General features: G+C 43.2%; 1 protein-coding gene across 3 annotated transcripts in view; it reads left to right on the forward strand.

Annotated features, from left to right (window-relative positions):
• LOC125454992 (dedicator of cytokinesis protein 2-like) overlaps positions 1-25,624 on the forward strand; it is a 1,138,509-nt gene that overhangs the window by 596,037 nt on the left and 516,848 nt on the right. The window lies entirely within an intron of this gene.

The following is a 25,624-nucleotide window of genomic DNA, read 5'->3' on the forward strand; positions in this document are numbered from 1 at the left end:
TGTGCCAACAGCCAAAATAGTCCTGCCATCAGCAGTTTAGCTCATTAGTCACCAGCCTGATAACAGTTTTTACAACAATAGTGATTGTTGTCTCATATTGAGTGTCTGTCATTTCCAGGTCTGTATAAGGATCATGAGGGTGCCAGAGTGTTCAGTTCACTGTAAACATTGACATCTTAGGGTGATTGTGAAATAATAATGTTATTTGCAAGGATTGCCATTTCAGGAAATGTCTGCAATTCCTTTTTAATTGATTCATCCATGCATTTTAAGCATCACTGGCAAGCGTAGCATTCATTCAACATCTTCATTGCTCTTCAGAAACTTGTGGTGAGCTGCACTCTTGAATGAACGCTGAGGTATAACAATTAGAAAAGGAGATTCCAGGATTTGCTCCTGGCCACAATGAAGGAATAGATCTCTGTCACATACATAGACTCATTGATTTGTACAGCACAGAAACAGTCCCTTCAGCCCAACCAGTCCATGCTGACCATAATCCCTAACTAAACTAGTCCCTGCCTGCCTGCTCCTCGCCCATATCCCTCCAAACCTTAGATAACAAAGTGTGGAGCTGGATGAACACAGCAGGCCAAGCAGCATCTTAGGAGCACAAAAGCTGACGTTTTGGGCCTAGACCCTCATGAGAAAAAAGGGTCTAGGCCCGAAACGTCAGCTTTTGTGCTCCTAAGATGCTGCTTGGCCTGCTGTGTTCATCCAGCCCCACACTTTGTTATCTGGGATTCTCCAGCATCTGCAGTTCCCATTATCTCTCTCCCTTCAAACCTTTCTTTTTGTTAATTTTTTTCCATGGGATGAGGATGTCGCTGGCCAGTCAGCCTTTATTGCCCAACGGCCAGTTAAGAATCAACCATATTGCTGTGGTTTGGAGTCACATATAGGCTAGACCAGGTAAGGATGGCAGTTTCCTTCGATAAAGGGCATTAGTGAACCAGATGGACTTTGCCCAACAATTGACAATGTATTCATGGTCATCATTGGACACCTAATTCCAGGTTTAATTAGAAAAATTGAATTCACATTGCACCATCTGCTGTTAGATTTAAACCAGGGTTCCCTGAGTCTCTGGACTAACAGCCCAGCAATAATACCACAAGGCCATCACCTCCCTGTGAGTAATTCATGTACTTATTGAAATGTCTTTTAAACATTGTAATTGTACTCACATACTCTGGAAGTTCATTCCACACACAAACCACCCTCTGTGTAAAAGATTTGCCGCTTATATATTTTTTTAAATCTTTCTCCTCTCACCTGAAAAATGTGCTCCCTAATCTTGAAAGCCCCCATCCTAGGAAAAAGACAACTATTTTATAAACTTCTATAAGGTTGTCTCTCAACCTCCTGTGCCCCAGTCAAAACAGTGCCAGCCTGTCCAGCCTTTCTTTGTAGCTCAAACCTTCCAGACATGGCGACATCCTGGCAAATCTCTCCTGAACTCTCTCTGTACCATCCTTTATATATGCTTTCTCAGTGTGATCAAAAAGGTTGTATCTGAACTGTGTTGCTTTGATTTAGTTTGGCTACCTTTATTCAGTGTCTTGATTTGACTGGCATGGTCAGGTTGTTAGTTTGATAGGGCTGATCTTTATGAATAAATTAGCTTGCATTCCAGTTAACATTCAGGCTTTAACTTCAGGAGCCCCTCTGAAGAAACAAGATGAGCAATGCACAATATCACAGAAGCTGAGAGGAGTTAAATACAAGCAGAGATACATCAGGATATTGATAGGATGCAGAGATTGGCTGAGAGGTAGCAGATGGAGTTTAACCCTGAAAAGTGTGGGGTGATTCATTTTGGAAGGACAAACTTCAAAGCAAAATACAGGGTTAACGGAAAGATTCTTAGCAGTCTGGAGGAGCAGAGAGATCTTGGGGTTCATGTCCACAGTTCCCTGAGAGCTGCCACCCAAATGAATAGAGTTGTCAAGAAGGCATATGATGTGCTAGCTTTCATTAATAGAGGCACTGCGTTCAAGAGCCGTGAAGCTCTGCTCCAGCTATACAAAAGCCTGGCTCAGCCACATCTGGAGTATTGTGTCCAGTTCCAGTTGCCTCATTACAGGAAAGATGTGGAAGCGTTGGAAAAGGTGCAGAGTGGATTTACCATGATGTTGCCTGGAATAGAGGGAAGGTCTTACGAGGAAAGGTTGAGAGAGTTGGGGCATTTATCTTTAGAATGATGAAGGATGAGAGGTGATTTGATAGAGATGTACAAAATGTTCAGAGTTATAGATAGAGTAGACAGCCAGAGACTTTTTTTCGAGGGTATAGCTATTGGGAGGGGGGTATAGTTTTAAAGTGAGTGGAGGTAGATATAAAGGAGACATCAGAGGTAGGTTCTTTACTCAGAGAGTGGTCGGGGCGTGGAATGCATTGCCGGAGAGGGCGGTGGATTCAGCCTCATTAGAAGCATTTAAGCGGCTATTAGACAGGCATATGGATGATAGTATAAGGAAGGGGTGGAGGTTAGATAGACCTTAGGATTAGGGTAAAAGTCCAGCTCAACACCATAGGCCGAAGGGCCTGTGCTATGCTGTACTGTTCCATATTCTATGTTCTACATCAGAAATTAGCTGCCTCAGTGGCATCAAACTTGATGTTTCTAAAGCTGTCGATTGTAAGAGGAAACAAAGGGTAACTTGATAAAACACAAAGTTGGTGAAATATCATGAGTGAGATTAGGGTGTGTTGGCAACCATCTTCATTTCAATACAGTGAGAAGATTGGAAGAATGTACATCGTTCTGCTGGAAAATTGATAGTGGGAGAGAGTAGACCATTAAGGTCCATACCTCAATTGTAATTTCTTTTTATGGACAACATTTCTTTCACAGAATCTTGAGGTCAGAGAATGTTGCAAGCTATATAACAACGTTAAAAAGACATTGATAAACTTGATCAGTTCTTTCCGGATCTATGAGAATTTTCCTGGATTCCATGTAGCAAGCCCAGCCTTTGATACACACTAAGTTGGAAGCGGAGCCATGTATAGGTGAGCTGTTGGGTTCAGTCAACAGCCATTATTGGAGCAGCTTTAAATTTGTTGAATGCAGCTGTAGGGAGATGGATTCTTGGTTCACTTAGCAGAGCTCGAGTTGGACAGGCTCCTGGCTCAATCAATACGGCTCACTTGGAAAAGTTATCGGTTCAATTAATATTGCTCTGTTTGGACACACTCTTCGTTGAATCAATGCAGGTGTAATTGTTGGACATCATGGCCCAATCAATGAAACGGTGTGTGGACAGATCCTCACTTCAGTCAATGTGGCAAACTTCAAATGGAGTCGCACTGACATTGGGACAATCATTGTCCTCCAAGTACAGTGTACTGTGCACACTGGCTTGAAATAAGCATGGGAGAGGAAGTTAACTTTTGTAATTAGCTACATGATTAGACTAGTTATACAGTGCACTGGATAGCTAGTGAATGTTAATTCAAATACAATAATTGGCAGAGTGAGGATATTTTATCATCAGTAATTGGTAATAACATATTATTGACAAAACTGGTTTGGTAAAGTCCTTTGAGGATAGAGACTTGCGGTTCTTCATTGGTTTGGTTTGTGTTAGACTCCAGGCATACACCAATAAACGTTATTGGTGGGCATTTAGTCAAATCAAAACCACTACGCAGTAGTTTCAGGCTTTTACCTTTTCAGGACAGTAAGTATAAGAACATAAGAGCAAGAGTAGGCCATCTGGCACTTCGAGCACACTCTGCCATTCAATAAGATTATGGCTGGTCTTTTCATGGCCTCAGATCCACTTACCCACCCTCTCACCACAGCCCTTAGTTCTTTTCTGTGTGAAAAATTATCTATCTTAGCTTTAAAAACAATGAAAAAGTCTCAACTACTTCACTGAGCAGGGAATTCCACAGATTCACACTCCTTTGGCTGAAGATGTTCATCCTCAATTCAGTCCTAAATCTGTTCCCTCTAATTTTAAGGCAGTGCCCTCTTGTTCCATTTTCACCCGTCATTGAAAATAGTCTCCCTTTTCTTAGCTTATCTATTCCCTTCATAATTTTATATGTCTCCGTAAGATCCCCCCTCATTCTTCTAAATTCCAATGAATATGATCCTAGTCTACTCAGTCTCACCTCATAGGCCGACCCTTTCAACTCTGGAATCAACCAAGTGAATCTCCTCTGCACCTCCTCCAGTGCCATTACTTCATTTTTCAAGTAAGGAGACCAAACCTGCTCACAGTAGTCCAGGTGTGGCCTCACCAGCACCCTATACAGCTGTAACATAACCTCTCTGCTTTTAAACTCAATCCCTCTAGCAATGAAGGACCAAATTCCATTCACTTTCTTAATTACCTATTACTGCTCAAGGACACCCAGGTCCCTCTGCACAGCAGCATTCTGCAATATTTTACCATTCAAATAATCGTCCTTTTTACTGTTAGTCCAACCAAAATGGATGATTTCACATTTATCAACATTATACTCCACTGTCAGACCTTTGCCCACTCACTTAAACTATCTGCATCTCTCTGCAAACTTTCTGTGCCCTCCACAGACTTTTCTCCACCACTCACCTTAGTGCCATCCACAAACTTTGACACACTACGTGTGGGCCCCAATCCAAATCGTCCATGTAAAATGTAAATAATTGCAGTCCCAACACTGATCCCTGCAGTACACCACTAGTCACTGTTCTCCAACCAGAAAAGCACTCATTAATTCCCACTCTTTGCTTCCTGTTACTGAACCAATCCTCTATCCATGCTAATACATTGTCCATAATGCCATGCACAGTTACCTTATGTAGCAGCCTTTTGTGCAGCACCTTGTTGAATGCCTTTTTGAAATCTAGATACACCACATCTACTAGGCCTCCATTGTCCACCACACTCATAATGTCTTCATAGAATTCCAGTATATCAGTTAAACATGAGCTGCCCTTCATGAACCAGTGCTGCATCTGGACAATTTCTATCTAGATGTCTTACTATTTCTTCCTTGAGGATACTTCCAAGCATTTTTCCCACTACAGAAGTTAAGCTAACCAGCCCATAATTCCCCATCTTTTGTCTACCTCCTTTTTAAACAGTGGTGCCACATTTGTTTACCAATCGGCTGAAACTGTAGCAAAGCCCAGCAAATTTTGGAAAATTACCACAAGCACATTTGTTATTTCTCCCTCCATCTCTTTTAGTAACCTGGGGTGCATTCCATCATGGCCAGGAAACTTGACTACCTTTAGCTCCATTAGTTTGCCCATCACTATCTCTTTCATGATAATGATTGTTGCTAGGTCTTCACCTACCTTAGTCTCCTTGTCATAAATTACTACCATATTATTCGTGTCATCCACTATGAAGGCCAACACAAAATATATGTTCTATTCCTCAGCTATATCCTCATATCCCATTATTAAATCCCCCTTCTCGTCCTCTGAAAATCCAGTGTTTACCTGAGCTACACTTTTACATTTTATGCATTTGTAGAAACTTCTGCTTATCAGTCTTTACATTCTGAGCTAGTTTACTCACATAATCTATCTTAATTTTCTTTACAGCTTTTTTTTTGTGGCTTTCTGTTTTCCCAGTCGTCTTGTTTCCCACCAGTCTTTGTCACTTCGTAAGCCTTATCTTTCAAGTTGATAGCCTCCCTTATTTCCTTAGATATCCATGGTAGATTACCCCTTTTTCTACAGTCCTTCCTTTTCCCTGGTATATACGTTTGCTGAGCACTTTGAAAAATTGTTTTGAAAGTCCTCCACTGTTCCTCAACTGTTCCACCATAAAGTCTTTGCTTCCAGTCTACTTTAGCCAATTCCTCCCTCACCCTATTGTAGTCTCCTTTGTTTAAGCACAGGATCCTGGTATTGGATTTTATCTTCTCACTTTCAATCTGTATTCTAAATTCAACCACACTGTGTTCACTCCTTCCAAGAGGATCCATAACTATGAGATTATGAATTATTCCTGTCTCATTACACAGGACCAGATCTAGGATAGCTTGCTCCCTCGTTGGTTCCATTCCTTACTGTTCAAGAAAACTATCAAAGATACATTCAATGAACTCCTCCACAACGCTGCCTTGACCAACCTGTTTGACCAATCGACATGTAGATTAAAATTGCCCATGACAATTGCCTCCCATTTTTACAGACATTAGGTATCGTTTTTTTCTTGCCTTTCCCAATGTGATGTTATTATTTGGTGGCCTATCAACTACACCTATCAGTAACGTTTTCTTCTTAGAATTTCTAATTTCTACCCAAATGGATTCAGACTTATTCTCTATAGACCTTATATCATCTCTCACATCCTTAAATAGCGGACTGTGCCACCCTTCTTACCTTCCTGTCTGTCTTTCTGAATAGTCTGAAACCTCTGGATATTTAATTCCCAGTCATGACCATCCTGCAACCATGTGACCTAATAGCTGCAAAATCATACTCATTTGCGACCATTTGTGTCATTAACTCATCTACCTTGTTTTGAATGCTACAAGTATTCAGGTAAAGTGCCTTTATGCTAGTTTTTATATCTTCTTTTTGAATTCTAACATCACCATTAATAATATCCCCTGAGTTTTTCTTCATTTTAACTTCTTTCATAGTCTCCAATGTAGTTCAACCCTCCTACACACATGTTAACCTGCTGCTTTCGTTTCTATTTGCCACTATACTTTTAGTCATTTTCTCCTTCCCTTCCCCCAATACATGACAAGATGCCAGCAGTGCTGAAATCTCAATTATCATTTGCGTTTAATTTTTTTTCTCTTGACTTGTTTGAGGCTCTGCTCTTATCAATCAGCTATAGGTCTCATTACTCCTTGTTCAATAAGGTACACATACTGAAGCAAAATGTCTCATTCCCAACAATGTTGACTGTTTCATTGATAGAAGCATGTGTCTAGGGACACAGTCAATTACTTGTGGTTTTTGAAAGCATGAACATTTGAATGCTGAACAGGATCTCGTCTAAAAGTGTGCTTTGAATGTAATAGGAGGACCTCAGCACAATCCTCTTAAGTACACAGTCTATTTGCATAAGACTTTTTTGTGCTTATCAAGAAAATTCACTTACCAGTTATTCACCTTCAAGTAGAAATGTGCCTTTGAAAGTGGCCAAGCTCTTTGGAGTATGGAGCTGAGTTCAAATGAAATTGTATCTGCATATATTATTTTCACGATTCATTCCCAGTATAGACCAACGTGTTGCCTTTTCTGAATTATTTCCAAGAAATTAATGATGGGTTACCTTCCTGAACTGATGTGGCCCATGCAGGAAAGAAGCTGTCTTTGTGGTTTTAGGAGGGAGGAGTTCCAATTATGATCTTGTGACCGTGAAGAAGTGACACTCAACACCAAAATCAAAGAGTGTGTGTCTCAGAGGGCATTGTTCGTGTGAGCATTAGCTTGCAGAAGATAAGGATTTGGGGAGTGTAGGCACTGTTAATAATATTTGGAGAGCTGCAATTTTCTAATAAATGGAAGATGTGTTTGGGATCTGCTAAAAGCACTGACCTCCAGCAATGTCTGTCCCTGCGTAGAGGCATGACTTGGAGGGACAGGGTCCACAGAGGCTGAATATTCACATCTTTCTGAAGTCTACAAATGAAGAAAAGAGAAATTTGGATGGCTAAAATGGATGTGCCAAACTGCTTTGTAGCTATTGAAGTCATTTTGAAGTGATCCACTGGAGTAGTGTAAAAAATGCAGCAACTAGGTGCTCATTACATGATTCCACAAATGTGTTTCATTGCCCTCGGTCAAGGAAAAGATTTTGACTGGTGAACCAGGGAAAACACCCTTTCTGTCCATTTTATTAGGACAGGCAGTGTGCTGTTAATGTCTCATCTGGAAGGTAGCATCTCCAACGGTGTGTAACTCCCCTGTTACTGCACAGGGTTGTTCGGCTAGTTCTGCGCTCGTCTCTTCAGTTGAGCTCAAACTCACCGACTAATGACACAGTGGGCGCAATTGTTGCCAACTGGGTGCTATACATGGAACAGACAAGAATCACATCTGGACCATATCCTCCTTCCATTTCCTCATACTTGTAGAGATCCCCAATCTATTTTGGGGTAAGTAATGGTGTTCCTTCCGTCCTGCCATCATCAGGTTTAGGTGTAATGTTGTAAAATATAGAGATCATACCTCCTCCTTTGATATCAGTGGGACAAAAGTTCCTCACCGCTTTGGCATCTGATTTTGGTATGAATGCCTGAGGCATCAGTCCTCTGGCCTAATTGACTTGTAAGTTTTACACAGATAACACCAGAGACCTTGGATAGGTGTCTTCGGGAGCACAATGTTCACTTCATATTAGTTTCCAAGTTCTTCCCATTCTTGTCTTTGTACTTCACTTACTTATCTTGCATAACCTCAAGATGTTGCCTACTGCTCTTTATAACTTAAATATAATGCTTTTCACCACAGTAACTCATCTCTGTCACTCAAATTGCAACATGAATCTTCAAATACTACAAGCAGTATACACAAGTGGATTGATAATGCAGTGTTAGCCCATGTGACTGATATGACACCTATTCCAGACATTCACCCAAAATTTCCACGTCAGACATCGGTGTCTCTCACAGCCCCTAACTCTATTTCTGGGTCAGGGACCATTAGACATTGGGCAGGTTTCCATAGGTACAGAAGGAAGTGATATGATATATCACCTGTTCTCAGTTATGTCTTCCATGATGTGAGCCTCAGCTCCATTTATCCCATGGCTCCTTTCCTCTTGTTACTAACCAAATGCTGAAACTTTGTGAACTCCGAACTCTGTCCTGGAAACTCTGCCCAAACTCCAAACGCATTCTCATTGAGCAAAGCAGGGGAAATCTGATTGTGCTTGCAGCAGTAATGCCACTCTAGTACCTAAAGATCTGATGGAGTAGATAAAGGGGCAACAGTACCCTAAAGATCTGCAGATCTTCCACTTTCTTGAGTTGGAAACTTTCTGGACTGAAATATGACCCATTCTGCGGGTAATTTCAGGACCACAGCATGTGCCAAAGCTCTTCACAGACTGTGCAATTTTTTTTGCAAGTGTTGATGCTATTGTGGTGCAGAAAATACAGCAGCCAACATTTTGCAGAGCCAGCTGTAACAAACAACAATGTGTTAATGACCAGATCATTCACTGATATTAGATGAAGGATAGACATTAATGCGGAGATCTCCTGTCCTACATGACCATACCTAATAGGAACAGGAGTCAGAGATAGTGGGAACTCCTGATGCTGGAGTCTGAGATAACAAGGTGTGGAGCTGGAAGAACACAGCAGGCCAGGCAGCATCAGAGGAGCAGGAAAGCTGATGTTTCAGGTCTGGGCTCTTCTCCAGAAAGACAGTCTTCTGAAGAAGGGACCAGACCCGAAATGTCAGCTTTTCTGCTCCTCTGATGCTGCCTGGCCTGCTGTGTTCCTCCAGCTCCACACCTTGTTATCTAGGAACAGGAGGCAGTCTGGCTAAAGCAGGAGTAGGCTCTCACATGTAGAGGTGTGCAATCTTTAAAGTCTGCCTGAAACAAACTATTGGGCCTCTGTGCAAAGCCTCATTTGAAAGACAGCACCAACTGATATTGCATTGGAATGCCAGCCCTGCTATTCGACCATGTGAATCTTACTAGATATGGACATTGAGACATGGTGGAACCAGGGTTCAAAATGCAAGATTCTGGAGAACAGTTTGAAGGACATGATGTGACAGCAAATGATATGGATTATCTTGGGGAAAAAAAAGCAATTTGCTCCTTGTTGTCTTATCCTGTCTGGAGGATTTTTCTCTTCACAGCAAGTTACAAACCTGCATTTGTCCTCCTGTGATCTGCTAATCACCAATACATCTCTTTTATGGAAGATATCAGAGTGACTTAATCAAGAAATTTCAACTGATGTAATCCTAAGGCAAATGCTCATATTTTTAATTTCACTTTTATTAGAATTCAACTTAAATTATCCTTCTGGTGTTATTTCATGCACACTGTCATATGTTTTTTTTAATGAATATAAATGAGGGTTTTTTTAATTACTTGTGTCTGGTTCTTAGGACTGGCTCTGTGTTGGGGAGGTAGTTTACTGATTAATTCAGATCAATCCCTCCAATCCATTCTGTGTGAAGTTGTTTAAAGGCACATTATATCTACTTTTATCCGAGGGAGTGCTGAATCGTGGCCCATTTAGCAGTTTGTTAACTTGACAGTCTGATTGCTTCCTGTGCAAGTTTGGATTTGATATTTGCAGGTATAATTCCTGAAAAAGCATGGGGAGTTCTCCAAGTTTCAGGAACAAGATTTCTTCCCCTCCCCTCGAGCTGATTTTTTTTTGCTGGAGCCTTGCTGCTTGTGAGAATTTGCTACGGAGAAAGGAAGAGATGTCATACTAAAGGAGAAATAAAAAGACAGAAGAAAGTAGGTAGGAAGAACAGACAAAAAGTGAAAAAAGGAGCCAGTAAAGAAAGGAAAGATGATTAAAACTGAAGGATAAGAATTCTAGAATCCCTATAGCACCAGAAAGAGGCTATTCAGCCCATCAAGTCTGCACTGACCCTTCAAAGAGCAGCCCACCCAGACCCAACTCCCTTGTCCAATTCCCACATTTTACTGTGGCTAATTGACCTGACCTGCACATTCCTGGACTCTACGGGGCAATTTAGCAAGGCCAGTCCTGCAGGGCTTTGGACTGTGGGAGAAGAACTGGAACACCCACTGGAGAAATGTGCAGACTCCACCCTGACAAATGCCCAAGGCTGGAATTGAACCCAAGTCCCTGGTGTTGTGAGGCAGCCGTGTTAACCAGTGAGCCACCATAATCTGCCAGGGTGGGAAGTCTAGATGAAATGGAAGGTTTTTTCTAAAACAGGTGCAAGGTGATGTGATGCTGGAAAGAAGTTCAACCAATGAAGCATCAGTGAAGGTAGCGTTCCCACACACATTAATTCATTTTTGATCCCTGGATTTTGACAGTGTCACATTGAAAGCAGCACCTAACTCTCTTTGAGAAATCAGTTGCAGGCTCTCTAAAGCTATTTTAGCAGATATTCAGCACTGTAAACTACATGCAATGCACAAAGACACACAGGGCAAGGATGGCAGGTTCCCTTTCCTGATCAACAGTAGACAATCACTTGAGTTTTTGCATGGTAATCAGAAGTGTTGCAAAATAACTCTCTGAAGACTTGTATCCCGTCACCAAGTCACCTTTTATTTACACTTCCATAGTATTATGACATTGACCCAGCTGTCTCAGAGCCTAGAGCAAACTGGACCCCTGGCACTCCTGTTTATATCTGTAAGCCAGGGCTCTCTGGTTGGACCAGATTAGTATACTTAATCAGGGAACTCATATTCTATGATGTCCACCTGGCTGACCTCGATCCAATCACTGCACCTTGAATTTCCATTTTCTATTCAGAATAAAGGAGCAGGAGTAGGCCATTTGGATCTTTGAGCCTCTCCTCCATTCAACAAGATCATGGCTTACAGAAACAGAAATTGCTGCAGAAACTCAGCAGGTCTGGCCACATCAGTGGAGTGAAAGCAGAGTGAATGTTCGGGCCTGGTGACCCTTCGTCAGACCTCAATCATGGCTTATTTCGTTGAAGCCTTAGCTCCAGTTTCCTGTCTGCCCTCTAACCCTTGACTCTTCCTTGCCTGTCAAAAATCAATCTAACTCAGCCTTAAATAAGATCCATTGCCTATTGGGAAACAGAGTTCCACAGAATTCCACAGTTTAATGATCTTTTAAGAGAAATAAAAATAATCTTCAACTTATCCAAGATCTTGTATCTTTCAATAAATCATCTCTCTGTCATTTTCTTGTCTTGCAGTTAAAATTCCCCTTTCTGGGAATGCATTAGAGATTTGCTCAGAATGCTCACCTTGTACAAACAGGAGATGCTCATCTTCTGTTGAGCTTGAGGTAAAGGTTTGGAACAACACAGACGATCCTCAGGTTACCTTTCCCCTTCCTCCTTCAGCCAGTTGCGCTCAGAGGGAGAACATTTCAATCCCAAAATAACAAGGTGTGGAGCTGGGTGAACACAGCAGGCCAAGCAGCATCTTAGCAGCGGGAAAGCTGATGTTTCAGGCTGAGACCCTTCATCTGGGGAGCGGAAGAGGGTTCTGAAATAAATAAGGAGAGAGGGGGAGGCACTGGCCTCATTCACACAAAGGATCGGAGCGTACAGCCGGGTCTTCAAGGGAAATGAGAAAGTAAAGCTCAGAAATAAATGTCAAATGTGGCAAAAATACAATTAAATATCAGGAGATCCCTGGGAGGGTTACCTGTGGGCAACAAGTGAATTTACCACCTCATGCTGTGAACTGCTGCGTTCCAGTTCTGTAACAGGGAATATTAAGATTAAATGAGCACAGAAAGCAATCTTTGTGATGCTATCATCCAGGGAAACAGTTCTGAGAGGGAATGCCAGCTCAGTGCTTTTCTTTCGTTATTCAGCCTTGTACCCTTCTCTTACGAAGCCACGGCCTCATGGTGGGTGAGGGGCAGATTAGGGAAGTTCCAGGGGACACGCTCTTGTGCCATCCAGCTACCTGCCAGTGGACATTGATAATGTTGGGTCGCAGGTTTGAGGGAGAATGCTTCTGAGATCCAGGGAATCATTGCAACCTGCCCCCAACCCCTTAGCCCTGTGATCACAGCAGAGCATCTGCATGGTTGGTAAGAAAGGACTTTTTTCATTGGCACGCAGGAGGTTGAGAGGTGACCTGACAGAAGTTTACAAAATAATGATGGGGAAAGATAGGCTTAACAGTAGGGTCGCTTTGCCACCCTGCACCCCCCAAGGGGTGCATTTTTAAGGTGAGAGGAGAAGGATTTAAAAAAGACATGAGGGTAAATTTTTTTTGCACTGAAGGTAGTTTGTTGTGGAATGAACTTCCTGAGGAAGTGGTGCATGTGGGCACAATTACAACATTTAAAGGCATTTGGATAAGTACATGAATAGGAAAGGTTTGGAGGGAAGTGGACCAGGAGCAGGCAGGTGGGACTATTTAGTTTGAGACTATGGTTGACATGGACTACTCAGATCAAAGGGTCTGTTCCCGTGCTGTATAACTCTACGACTAATTCTCCCCCACTCTCCATTTCTGTGCACTATGGTCCCTCTCAGTTGATGCCCTCATTTGAAGTGACTGACTCTTGGAATAAATCCTGTTGTCATGCCAGCCCGCGGGCCATGTAAGTTTGTGGTTCCAAGAATCAGGAACGAGCCTGGGTTGACTCTCCAGTGCCTTGCCAAGAGAGTGCTGCACTGTCAGAATGAAATGAAGTTTGAAACTGAGCCCGACTGACCCTGCAGGTCACGGTCAAAGATCCCATGCCACTATTTCAGAGAAGAAGAAGGAAATTCTCCCCAGATATTATTTATAAATCTCTCGAAAGGAATGTCTCTGAAACTGCATTTCTTGTCAGTCATCGGGTCAAAATCCTAGAACTCCCTCCCTAATGGCATTGTGGGTCCACCTACTGAATACAGACTGTTAACAGTTCAAGAAGGCAGCTCATCATCACCTTCGCAAGGGCCACTAGGGACAGACAATAAATGCTGACCCAGCCAGCGATGTCTGCATCCCACGCATGAATTTAAAAAGAAATTCCCACATTGCCATTTGTCAGAGCTCGCTGTGTGTCAATTGCCTCTTGTGCTTCCTACATTACAGTAATAATTACATTTCAGAATTACCATAAAGTGACTGTAAAGCACTTTTTTGACATTACAAAGGATGCTAAGTAAATGCAAGTGTGTCTGTTGCCTGCCTAAGACATCATACCCGGTACATATTTTCCTCTAACCTTTTTAGAGGGTCTTTTGCAAGCAACAAGTATTGCATTCAAATGTCATTTTCTGTTGGAGTTGTTCCCTGGGCATTAACTTTGCACAAATTGCTCCCTGCACCAGCGCTTAATTGCAGTGTCAATGCGTCTTTTTGATTGGCATTGCAGAGTGATTGAGATAATGAGAAGTGCAGCAGCAGTGTATATCTTTATAAGTCTGAAATGCAGTTCAGCACCTTAGAAAGATGAAGCTGACATCTACAAGGGGTTGTCTCCAAGAATATCCGCCCTGGGTGACGATGTGGGGTTCATGATGACAAAAAAAAAATCATATCATTGAATTTTGAAACACGAATCTGCAGAGGTTTGTCTGGGATTCTCAACTCTTACATCAGGCTTGACCTGCAGCTCAGTGGGAAAGGACAGATTGTAGCAAACTTCATGGTTTCCCAGTTATTGACAGGGATTGATTATGACTGACTCTGGGACTGCACTCAGCACCAGTTAGAATCTGTTGACGTAATCTAAAATCCTAAATGAATTGTTTATCTCAACGCCCCCCCCCCACCTCTAATTTGATCATTGTGTTCTGTGCCTTCACTTTGAAAGCTGTGTGCTCTGATGCAATCTTATGCATGACTAATCGGGAATTAACTCAATCACAACCAGCCCAGCTCTTCCCCCCCACCCACTGCATCCCAAAACCAGTCCAACCTGTCTCTGCCTCCCTAACCGGTTCTTCCTCTCACCCATCCCTTCCTCCCACCTCAAGCCGCACCCCCCGCTACCTACTAACCTCATCCCACCTCCTTGACCTGTCCGTCTTCCCTGGACTGACCTATCCCCTCCCTACCTCCCCACCTACACCCTCTCCACCTATCTTCTTTACTCTCCATCTTCGGTCCGCCTCCCCCCTCTCCCTATTTATTCCAGTTCCCTCCCCCCATCCCCCTCTCTGATGAAGGGTCTAGGCCCGAAACGTCAGCTTTTGTGCTCCTGAGATGCTGCTTGGCCTGCTGTGTTCATCCAGCCTCACATTTTATTATCTCAGCCAAGCTGTTTGCCAGCTAGGTGTTGGGATTTAACTACAGGCATCCTGCTTTCCACCGACTTGTAGATTTCAAACTCATCCAAATGTTTTCTGCCTAAATTTGTATCCTAACTCACATCGAAGTCCCACTCATACAGACAGTCGCCCGAGGCTGGAATTGAACCCGGGTCCCTGGCACTGTGAGGCAGCGGTGCTAACCACTGAGCCACTGTCCCATCTTTCTGATCCCTACCACCCCACTTCAATCCTAGACCCAAACCTTCCTGCACTAACCTGAAACCTTTAGTGCTGACAAGAACTGCAGGTGATCAGAGAGGTGGCAGTTTGAGGCCCTTGAGAGGCCATTAACTGATTGATGGCACATTAAGATAATCCTCAATGGACCTTCTCAGCCAGAACATTATTGGTGGGGTGGTAAGAAAGGGGCATGTATCTTGCTGTGGCTTAACTTGCCCAGTTATTTCCCCTTCTCACATCCTCTTTCAGTATCAGTGGGGAGAAGAATATTTGACCCAGTGTCCCTTGGTTCTAGACTCCTCAACCAAAGGGAACATGCTTTCTGCATCCACCCTTCTTCGCCCAAGAGATTTTGGAATTTATTGATCCCCTCTCATCCTTTCAATCACTAGAGGATACCAACCCTTAATCTCTCCTCATACGACAAGCCCCATTATTCTTGGAATTAGTTGGATGAACCTCTCTTGCACTCCCTCTATGGAAAGAATATCATTAATGACACAAGTGTATCAAAATTGTACACAGTATTCCATGTAGATTCTACACGCTTGAAACAAGACACCTGTACTACAGTCGGTGATGGCCCAGTAATGCTGCTGGATTGTTAATCCACTCGAATTCTGCCACAGCAGATGGTGGAATTTGAATTCAATAAATACCTGGAATTAAGAATCTGGTGATGACCACGAATCCATTGTCAATTGTCGGAAAAATCCCTCTGGTTCACTGAGGCCCTTTCGGGAAGGAAACTGCCTTCCTTAGCTGATCTGGCCTGCACGTGACTCCAGACCCACAGCAATGTGTTTAACTCTGAACTGCCCTCTGGGCAATTAGGGAAAGGTGATAAATGCTGGCCTAGACAGCGACACCCTCACCCCGTGATTGAATTTTAAAAAGTAGTCAAATTTTGCTGCAATAGAGGTTAACGTACCACTTTCTTTGCTAATTGCTTGTTGCAATGCATGTTTGCATTCGGTGACTTACCAGTACAAGGACATCCAGATTCCTGCGGATACCAACACTTCTCAACTTCTCACCACTCAAAAAAAAACTCTGCACCTTCATTCCTTCTACCAGCATGGATAACCTCACACTTATCCGCATGTCACCTCACCCAGCCAGAAAATTGAGGGTTCAATTCTTAAGGGTGTGAAATATGTAAGCACTTGGTGTGTATGTTGTATCATTTGAGTTGATATTTTATTCTAACTCCTAAAGATGGCTGCATGTGGACCAAAAAACCCTTTACTCTTTTGCCCATTTAATCCTAGTTCACTACAGTGGTGATAGCCTAGTGGTATTATAGCTGGACTGTTAATCTAGAGAGTGCGGCAATGCTCCGGTGTGCCAGCTCCAAAGCCTGCCATCGCAGATAGTGGAATTTGAATGGAATAAAAGTCTGGGATTAAGAGTCTAATGTTGATTATCAGGTAAAACCCTTCAGGTTCATTAATATCCTTCAGGGAAGGAAACTGCCCTCCTTACCTGGTCTGGCCTACATGTGACTCCAGACATACAGCAATGTGGCTGATTCTTAACTGCTAGGAATGGGCAATAAATGCTGTCTGGCCAGTGATGCCCTCATCCTGCGAAGGAATTAAAAAGAAAGTTACTGATGCTGACTTACAGGAAATTGCAGGAAAGATGCGGAAACGTTGGAAAAGGTGCAGAGGAGATTTACAAGGATGTTGCCTGGAATGGAGGGAAGGTCTTAAGAGGAAAGGTTAAGAGAGCTAGGGCTTTTCTCCTTAGAATGACGAAGGATGAGAGGTGACTTGATAGAGGTGGACAAAATGATCAGAGGTATAGATAGAGTGGACAGCCAGAGACTTTTCCCTAGGGTGGAGGTAGCTTTTACAAGGGGACATAGTTTTAAAGTGAGTGGAGGTAGATATAGGGGAGACGTCAGAGGTAGGTTCTTTACTCAGAGAGTGTTTGGGGCATGGAATGCATTGCCAGAGAGGGTAGTGGAGTTGGCCTTATTAGGGGCATTTAAGCGGCTATTAGATAGGCATATGGATGATGGTATAAGTTGGGGTGGAGGTTAGATAGACCTTATGTTTAGGGTAAAAGTTCGGCACAACATCATGGGCCAAAGGGCCTGTACTCTGCTGTACTGATCTATGTTCTATGACTTGATAGATTATACAGTCTCAGTTTTTACTCAGTCTCTGTTTATCATTCTTGCTGGTTTTGCAAAAAGGAAATGAATCATAATCCGACATTAAATTTAAATCAATATTTAAGGAATTTTTAAAATGTATGCACAGGATTTACTCATGGATTACAAAAGTGGTTTTGTATATGAGGTGATTCTCTCCTCCTTCTCATTGCATTCTTAATAACTGCAACTAATGTCAGTAGTTCTCTGCATGATGACCTGAACTCTATATCAGTGCGAAGTGTTGTAGAACATTTAAAATATGCAGGAGATGTCGACAGAGGGGCCATGACACAGAACAGCAGCAAGCTGACGAGTGGAAGAGATGATTGGACAGTGCTTGAAATGGTAGCTGTGTCAGCTGAGATTGTGTTTTGCCACACTAAACATGCAGGTGTGTGGGTTTAGGTGGTAAGTGGAGCTCCACTCTATGGAATACCTGGAAAAGACTGAGGTAGGAACAGGACCCAATGCAATAAGTTGTGATTTGGACTTGCTGTGGTTGGAATACAACAGTTAAAAGACGTTTAGATGAGTACATGAATAGGCAAGGTTTGGTGGGGTATGGAACAGCAGCAGGCAGCTGGGACAAGTTTGCTTCGGGATTTTGGTCGGCATGGACTGGTTGGGCCGAAGGGTCTGTTTCCACTCTGTATTACTCTATGACTCTATGAAGAATGCGAGGTCCAGCATGTTGAATCTTAAAGAAAGATGGACTAGTGCATTCTAAAAACACCTATTTGTGACATCTGCACATCGAGGCACTTCAGAGGCAACGGTTTACTTTAAAGGTAGACTCTCTGTTTTAATGCATGAAGTATGTAGCCAGTTGCGCACAGCAAGCTGCCATAGACAGCAATGCGACAACAATAGATAGTCTGCTTTTTTTGTAATCTTTATTGAAGAGGTAAGAATCCCGAACAATAGAGATAACTCCTCTGCTCTTCTTCAATGTGGTGTTGTGGGATCTTTTACGTCCACCTGATAGAACAATCAGGGTTTCTGTTTCACATTCCAGCAGAAAGTCAGCACCTCCAGCTATGCAGCACTTCATAGCCCATCAGATTCGGACCTATTGTCTTCTGTGTCATGTAGGTGGTACATAGGCTTTGGACAGTCAGGGGTTTATTCACTGTAGAATCCCCAGACTCTCACCTGTCCTTGCAACTGCATTATATCTGTGGGTGGCCCCATTAGGCTTCTGGCCGGTGCTAACCACCAGAATGTTAACGGGAGGCGAAAGTTTGTTAATCCATGAAACCCAAATAATGTTCTGTGGAGAGATAATGGGAACTGCAGATGCTGGAGAATCCAAGATAATGAAGTGTGGAGCTGGATGAACACAGCAGGCCAAGCAGCATCTCAGGAGCACAAAAGCTGACGTTTCGGGCCTAGACCCTTCATCAGAGAGGGGGATGGGGAGAGGGTTCTGGAATAAATAGGGAGAGAGGGGGAGGCGGACCGAAGATGGAGAGAAAAGAAGATAGGTGGAAAGGAGAGTATAGGTGGGGAGGTAGGGAGGGGATAGGTCAGTCCAGGGAAGACGGACAGGTCAAGGAGGTGGGATGAGGTTAGTAAGTAGGAAATGGAGGTGCAGCTTAGGGTGGGAGGAAGGGATGGGTGAGAGGAAGAACAGGTCAGGGAGGCGGAGACAGGCTGGGCTGGTTTTGGGATGCACTGGGGGGAGGGGACGAGCTGGGCTGGTTGTGTGATGCAGTGGGGGGAGGGGATGAACTGGGCTGGTTTAGGGATGCGGTCGGGGAAGGGGAGATTTTGAAGCTAGTGAAGTCCACATTGATACCATTGGGCTGCAGGGTTCCCAAGCAGAATATGAGTTGCTGTTCCTGCAACCTTCGGGTGGCATCCTTGTGGCACTGCAGGAAGCCCATGATGGACATATCGTCTGAGGAATAGGAGGGGGAATTAAAATGGTTCGCGACTGGGAGGTGCAGTTGTTTATTGGGAACTGAGCGGAGGTGTTCTGCAAAGCGGTCCCCAAGGCTCCGCTTGGTTTCCCCAAATGTAGAGGAAGCCACACCGGGTACAATGGATACAGTATAATGTTCCGGGGACCTGGGTTCAAATCCTGTCATGTCAAATGGAGGAGTGATAACGAGAACTGCAGATGCTGGAGAATCCAAGATAACAAAGGGATGTCTAGGCCCGAAACGTCAGCTTTTGTGCTCCTGAGATGCTGCTTGGCCTGCTGTGTTCATCCAGCTTCACACTTTGTTACCTTATGTCAAATGGAGGAATTTGAATTCAATAAAAATCTGGAATGAAGAGTCTAATGATGACCGTGAAACTTTTATTGATTGGAGAGTTTGAGCTTTAGAGAGAGGCTGAAAGCGTTGGGGAATTTTCCCTGGAGCGTGGGAGGTTGAGGGATGACCTTATAGAGGTTTATAAGATCAAGAAGGACATGGATAGGGACAATAGGCAAGGTCTTTTTTCCAAGGTAGGGGAGTCCAAAACCAGAGGGCGTAGGCTTAAACTGAGAGGGGAGAGATTCAAAAAGGGACCTAAAGGATAATGTTTTCACACAGAGGGTGGTGTGTGTATGGAACGAGCTGCCGGATGAACTGGTGGAGGCTGGCGCAATTATAACATTTAAAAGGCATCTGGATGGGTGCATGGATAAAAACCAAAGGAACTGTGGATGCTGTAAATCAGAAATAAAAACAGAAGTTGCTGGAAAAGCCCAGGAGGTCTGGAAACACCTGGTCTGCGGAACGGTCACTGGACCCAAAAAAATTAACTCTGATTTCTCTTCACAGATATGGCCTGACCTGCTGACCTTTTCCAACAACGTCTGTCTTTATTTCTGGGTACATGAATGGGAAGGGTTTGGAGGATATGGAGCAAATGCTGGCAAATGGGTCTAGATCAGCTTAGGGCATCTAGTCAGCATGAATGAGTCGGACCAAAGGGCCTGTTCTCATGCTATACAGCTCTTTGACTAAAAACCTATACAGTTTGCTAATGTCCCTTAAGGAAGGAAACAGTCAACCTTACCTGGTCTGGCCTATATAGGATTCCATATAGGTTGTTGACTCTCAACTCAATGTTGATTATTAATGTAACCAGTTACACCCTCACCCCATGATTAAATAATTTTTTAAAAATCTGCATCTCAATGATCGTAATATCATGGAGTATCAGGAGAGATGGTTAAATTCTCTTTCACTGGAGATGCAATGGGACAGAGTTGAACATTGATCTGATCTCCGACAGTTCACCCCTTTTTAATGTCAAATTCATTTTTCCAAATTTAATGACTTTCTTTTTCACAGCCATCCCAGCATTCAAAACACAGCGCCTCTGACAATAAAGAACAACAGTGAAATGTCAAATAAAATTAGGGATAGTCTTGTTTCAAGAGAAAGGGGGGGGTGAATCTTGGGCTGGAAGAATTTGCAAAGAACCTAATGGCACACCATCAATTACTGTCTTTTACAAAGTACCAAAAGCATTAACAAACACCGTGACTCACTAAAGCAATTTTCATTGCTGTTCACACACACAACCTACTTACAGAAGCAGCAGGTAGCTGAAAGGAGGTGTGGTGCTGCGTTAATTTTCTGTAGTTTCACTGGTAGCTTCACTTATTTCTTGTCAGTATTGAACCATGACCAAACTGGTGACAATTAAGTCAACATTTTCCCAGTCTTGCCTGCTCAAGTCCGACTTAACACCTTCCTGGAAAAATGATAATAGCCGTGAGTGTAATGAAAGAAGGAGCTGCATTTATATAGTGCCCTTCACTGCTTCAGGATGTGCCCAGAGCACTTTGCTGCCTGTGAATTAATCTTGCAATTAGAAAGTAGGAGAATCTGACTTCAACACAGCCAAGTTCCAGTCCCAACAATGTGATGAGCGATCAGTAAGAGAACATGACAGTGATGTGTTAGCCCGAAGAGAATTTTCAAGCTGTCATTTACAATAATACTATGGTATCTTCACATTGAGCTGACAGGCCAGGTGGGTAGCTTGGCTTAACACCTCACCTGAATGACAGCGCCAGCAACAGTGTAGCACTTCATCCACACTGCGCTCCAGAGTCTAGCTACATTATGTACTTACGCCTTTAAAGACAGAACTTTCTCACAGTGAGTCTTTTCTTGTGTAAAGGCTGCAGTTACCAATGGCTCTGCAATGCCACAGGATCATTGCCAGTAAGTCCGCAGAGGAAATTTTGCAGGATTATATTTTCATTTTGTACTTTTCTATTTCTTTCTAATTCTGCATGGCAAGAGTATTGCAATCATAAAATCCCTACAGCGTGGAAGCAGGCCATTCATCCCAACAATGCTATACCAACCCTCTGAAGAGCATCCCACCTATACCTACCTCATTCCTGTAACCCTGCGCTCCCCATGGTCAATCCATCTGGCCTGCATGCCCCTGGATGCTACAGGTCAATTTAGCACAGCCAATCCACCTAGCCTGGACACCCTTAGACTGTGGGAGGCAACTCAAGTACTGGGAGGAAACCCACACAGACACGGGAAGAACGTGCAAATTCCGCACAAACAGTCACCTGGGGGTGGAATCAAAACCATGTCCCCAGTGCTGTTAGGCAGAAGTGTTAACGACTGAGCCATTGCGCCTCTCCAAAAGGACCTCTTGATCTGGGATACCCTTCTGGAAATGGCATAGGAAACAGGGTTAGTGACCAATTTCTCCCCTGTGTCCTTGCTAACATATCACTGTCATGTTTTCTTACTGAGCTCGCATCACATTGTTGGTACTGGAACCAGATAAATACTTGAAGAGCAATCCTTGGCAGGCTATTGGAAAGGGGAAATACTATTTTTAAGGGACAGTGCAATCATGATTGGTGGAGTGACCTTCCTTTGCTGTATCTTACTGTGGAGGTTGGAAGCATTTGAAGTAATGATATCACAGAGACAGAGTGATAACAGTGCAGTGTTTTCAGCTACCCTCTCTATTTGGGAGATGCAAATAAAACTAGTCCAACAATCTGCATGTGTGTAAACATTCATTTGTTTTACTCAGTGCCCTGTGCAGCAAGGGGTCAGTTAGCTAAGTTGGTTAGATGGCCAGTTTACAGTACAGAGTGCCACCAGAATTCCCAGGCTGGCTGAGGTCACTGTGCAGGTCCCACTTTCTGAACCTCAACCCCTTGCCTGAGGTGTGGAAATCCTCAGGTTAAACTCACTGCTGGTTATCTTCCTCTAATGGGAGAGTGGGACCGTTGTGACTTTACCTTAATATGCAAGAGATTGGGTGGAATTGTTTGATGGGCACTGTCGGAGAATGCAGCAAAATATGGATAGATTGGAGAGTTTGAGGAGAAATGGCAAATGGAGTTCAATCCGGGCAAATGTGAGGTGATGCATTTTGAAAGATCCAATTCAAGAGCGAACTATATAGTTAATGGAAAAGCTCCGGGGAAAATTGATACACGGAGAGATCTGGGTGTTCAGGTCCATTGTACCCTGAAGTTGGCAATGCAGGTGGATAGAGTGGTCAAGAAGGCATACGGCATGCTTTCATTCATTGGGCGGGGTATTGAGTACAATAGTCGGCAGGTCATGTTACAGTTTTATAGGATTTTGGTTTGACCACATTTGGAATACTGCATACAGTTCTAGTCGCCACATTACCAAAAGGATGTGGATGCTTTAGAGAGGGTGCAGAGGAGGTTCACCAGGATGTTGCCTGGTATCGAGGGCGTTAGCTATGAAATAAGGTTGAGTAGATTAGGATTATTTACATTAGAAAGACAGGGGTTGAGGGGGGACCTGATTGAGGTCTACAAAATCATGAGAGGCATAGACAGGGTGGATAGCAAGAAGCTTTTTCCCAGAGTGGGTGACTCAATTACTAGGGGTCATGATTTCAAGGTGAGAGGGGAAAAGTTTAAGGGAGATATGCGTGGAAAGTTCTTTACGCAGAGGGTGGTGGGTGCCTGGGGTGCGTTGCCAGCAGAGGTGGTAGAGGCGGGCACGATAGAGTCATTTAAGATGTATCTAGACAGATACATGAATGGGCAGGGAGCAGGGGGATACAGATCTTTGGAAAATAGATGACAAGTTTAGATAGAGGATCTGGATCGGCATAGGCTTAGAGGGCCAAAGGGCCTGTTCCTGTGCTGTAATTTTCTTTGTTCTTTGTTCTTTTTTCCTTTGCTTCTCAAATTTCATTGGAGAAATGAAGAACTGAAAAAGTAGTGACACTTCTTTTGGAAATCCAACCAAGTGTTTACAAAATTAAATATTTGGCCCTTCAAGTTGCTTCCCCAACCAATATGATCATGGATGATCATCCAACTCAATACCCTTGTTCTTACTTTCATCCATATCCTTTGATCCCTTCAGCACTGGGACCTATATCTATCTCTGTCCTGAAAACATTCAATTTTTTTAGTCTGAACACTTTCTGTTCCAAAAAATTCCACGATGACTGGATAAAGGAATTTCTCCTCATCGCATTACAATCATCATGGGTTCAAAGTGGCACGGTGGCTCAGTGGCTAGCACTGCTGTCTCACAGCGCCAGGGACATGGGTTCGGGTGACTGTGGGTGACTGTGTGGAGTTCGCACACTCTCCCTTTGTCTGCATGGGTTTTCACCCACAGTTCAAAAATGTGCAGCTTAGGTGGCTTGACCGTGGGAAGTGCAGGGTAATAGGGCCGGGAAGTGGGTCTAGATGGGATGTTCTTTGGAGGGGTGGATATGGGCCGAATGGCCTGCTTCCACACCGTATGGATTCTACGAAAGCAAGGAGCGTCTCATCCCCAGAGATCGGCTTCGGAGATTTTGATGCCGGACCAGAATAGTGCATTACATCTCAAAAGTCATGCAAATGTGTCCTTTTGATTCCTAGATTTCCTGCGAAAACAGATTAATTTCTATTGCCTGAGTTGCCTGTGAATTCCTTTAAATAGACAATGTAGACAATAGACAAATGACATGTTAGGATCGGCGAGGGAAATTACAGGAAAAATGTACAAGAGTGTGGTGCTCAGTAAAATTGTCAATTACATCTAAAGGTTGTGATTATGAGAAATTGCAGGACCCTTTCACATGTAGGAATTGATTGAGTTTCGATCGAGGCTGTCTTTTTACAGGGTTCGAGAGTCATTATCCCATCAACGTTCCGAGGGAAACTGTTAGAGAAACTTCTCCAAGTCTTTTTTCCAGGATGAATATGTCAAATATTAGGGACTTAGGTTTAAGGTGAGTTGGGGAGAGTTTAAAGGTGATGTACGAGGCAAGTCATTTTTAACACAGAGGGTGACAGCTGCCTGGAATGCACTGCCAGGAGAGGTGGTGGAAGCAGATACAATAGCAATGTTCAGACAGACAGAGGGATATGGACCATGTGCAGGCAGATGGGACTAATTTAGAACAGCATCATGCTTGGCGCAGACATGATGGGTAGAAGATCCAGTGACTGAGCTGTACTGTTCTATGTTGTATGTTCTATGTTCTACGCTAACACAGGTGCAGATTGTATGAAAGCAGCAAAAAGAAACTGCGTTGGTTTCCAAAGGTGGACAAAAATATTGAAGAGTTGGTAAAATGCTGTGAAGTGTAACCTAACATAATAAATTATCCAACCAAGCTTCCTTTAAATCGATCCCATGTCAGAAAGGGAGAGAAACCAGCCAAAAAAATTGAAAGGATCTGGAAAGGAAGAGTTGATTTTTAATTTTTTCTTGACAAATCCTGGTTTAAAAAAATGCATACTGACTTTAAAGAATTTTATTTTTACATGTATATTATTCCCAAAATGTTAGTCTGATATTTTGAATGTGTTAAGGGAGATATGCGTGGAAAGTTCTTTACGCAGAGGGTGGTGGAGTCTACAGTAAAATGAACTATAGAACCCAATGTGTTTAATTTTCAAGGATTGTTCATGTTTATTGATCTGATATTCTGGGAACTTTTATACATGTATCATTTTACATTTCTTTTAAAGTCGGACGGGAGTGTAGTATATAACAGCTGCTGTCCTGCTGCACTTACTTTAGGGACATATAACTGAAGTCAATTCAGTCATGGTTGCTTCAGTTGAATGTGTAACACTCAGTATGGTGGTGGTGGTGAGTTACATACAGGGAGTCTGAGTGCTTGGGTGTAATTCACTTTTTACATACATGTTACACTCTGCAGCTATGAAGAGTGATGGTCAAGGTTCCAAATTTCTCTCCAAGCTGCAACTCCATCTCTTACCATTCGCCATTTACAGGTTGATAATCTGTTTGTCGATGCTTTATAAATGCATGTTCCTTGGCCAACAAACCTAGGAGTGGGACTTCAAACTTCTAGCTCAAAGACAGGGTCACTACCAATGCGCTGCAAGAGCCCCCGAACTGAGAAAGTATAGATCATAATAATGAAAGTCATCTCAG

This window comes from Stegostoma tigrinum, chromosome 1, assembly GCF_030684315.1.
Source record: "Stegostoma tigrinum isolate sSteTig4 chromosome 1, sSteTig4.hap1, whole genome shotgun sequence".
In the NCBI taxonomy this organism is placed as follows: Eukaryota; Metazoa; Chordata; class Chondrichthyes; order Orectolobiformes; family Stegostomatidae; genus Stegostoma; species Stegostoma tigrinum.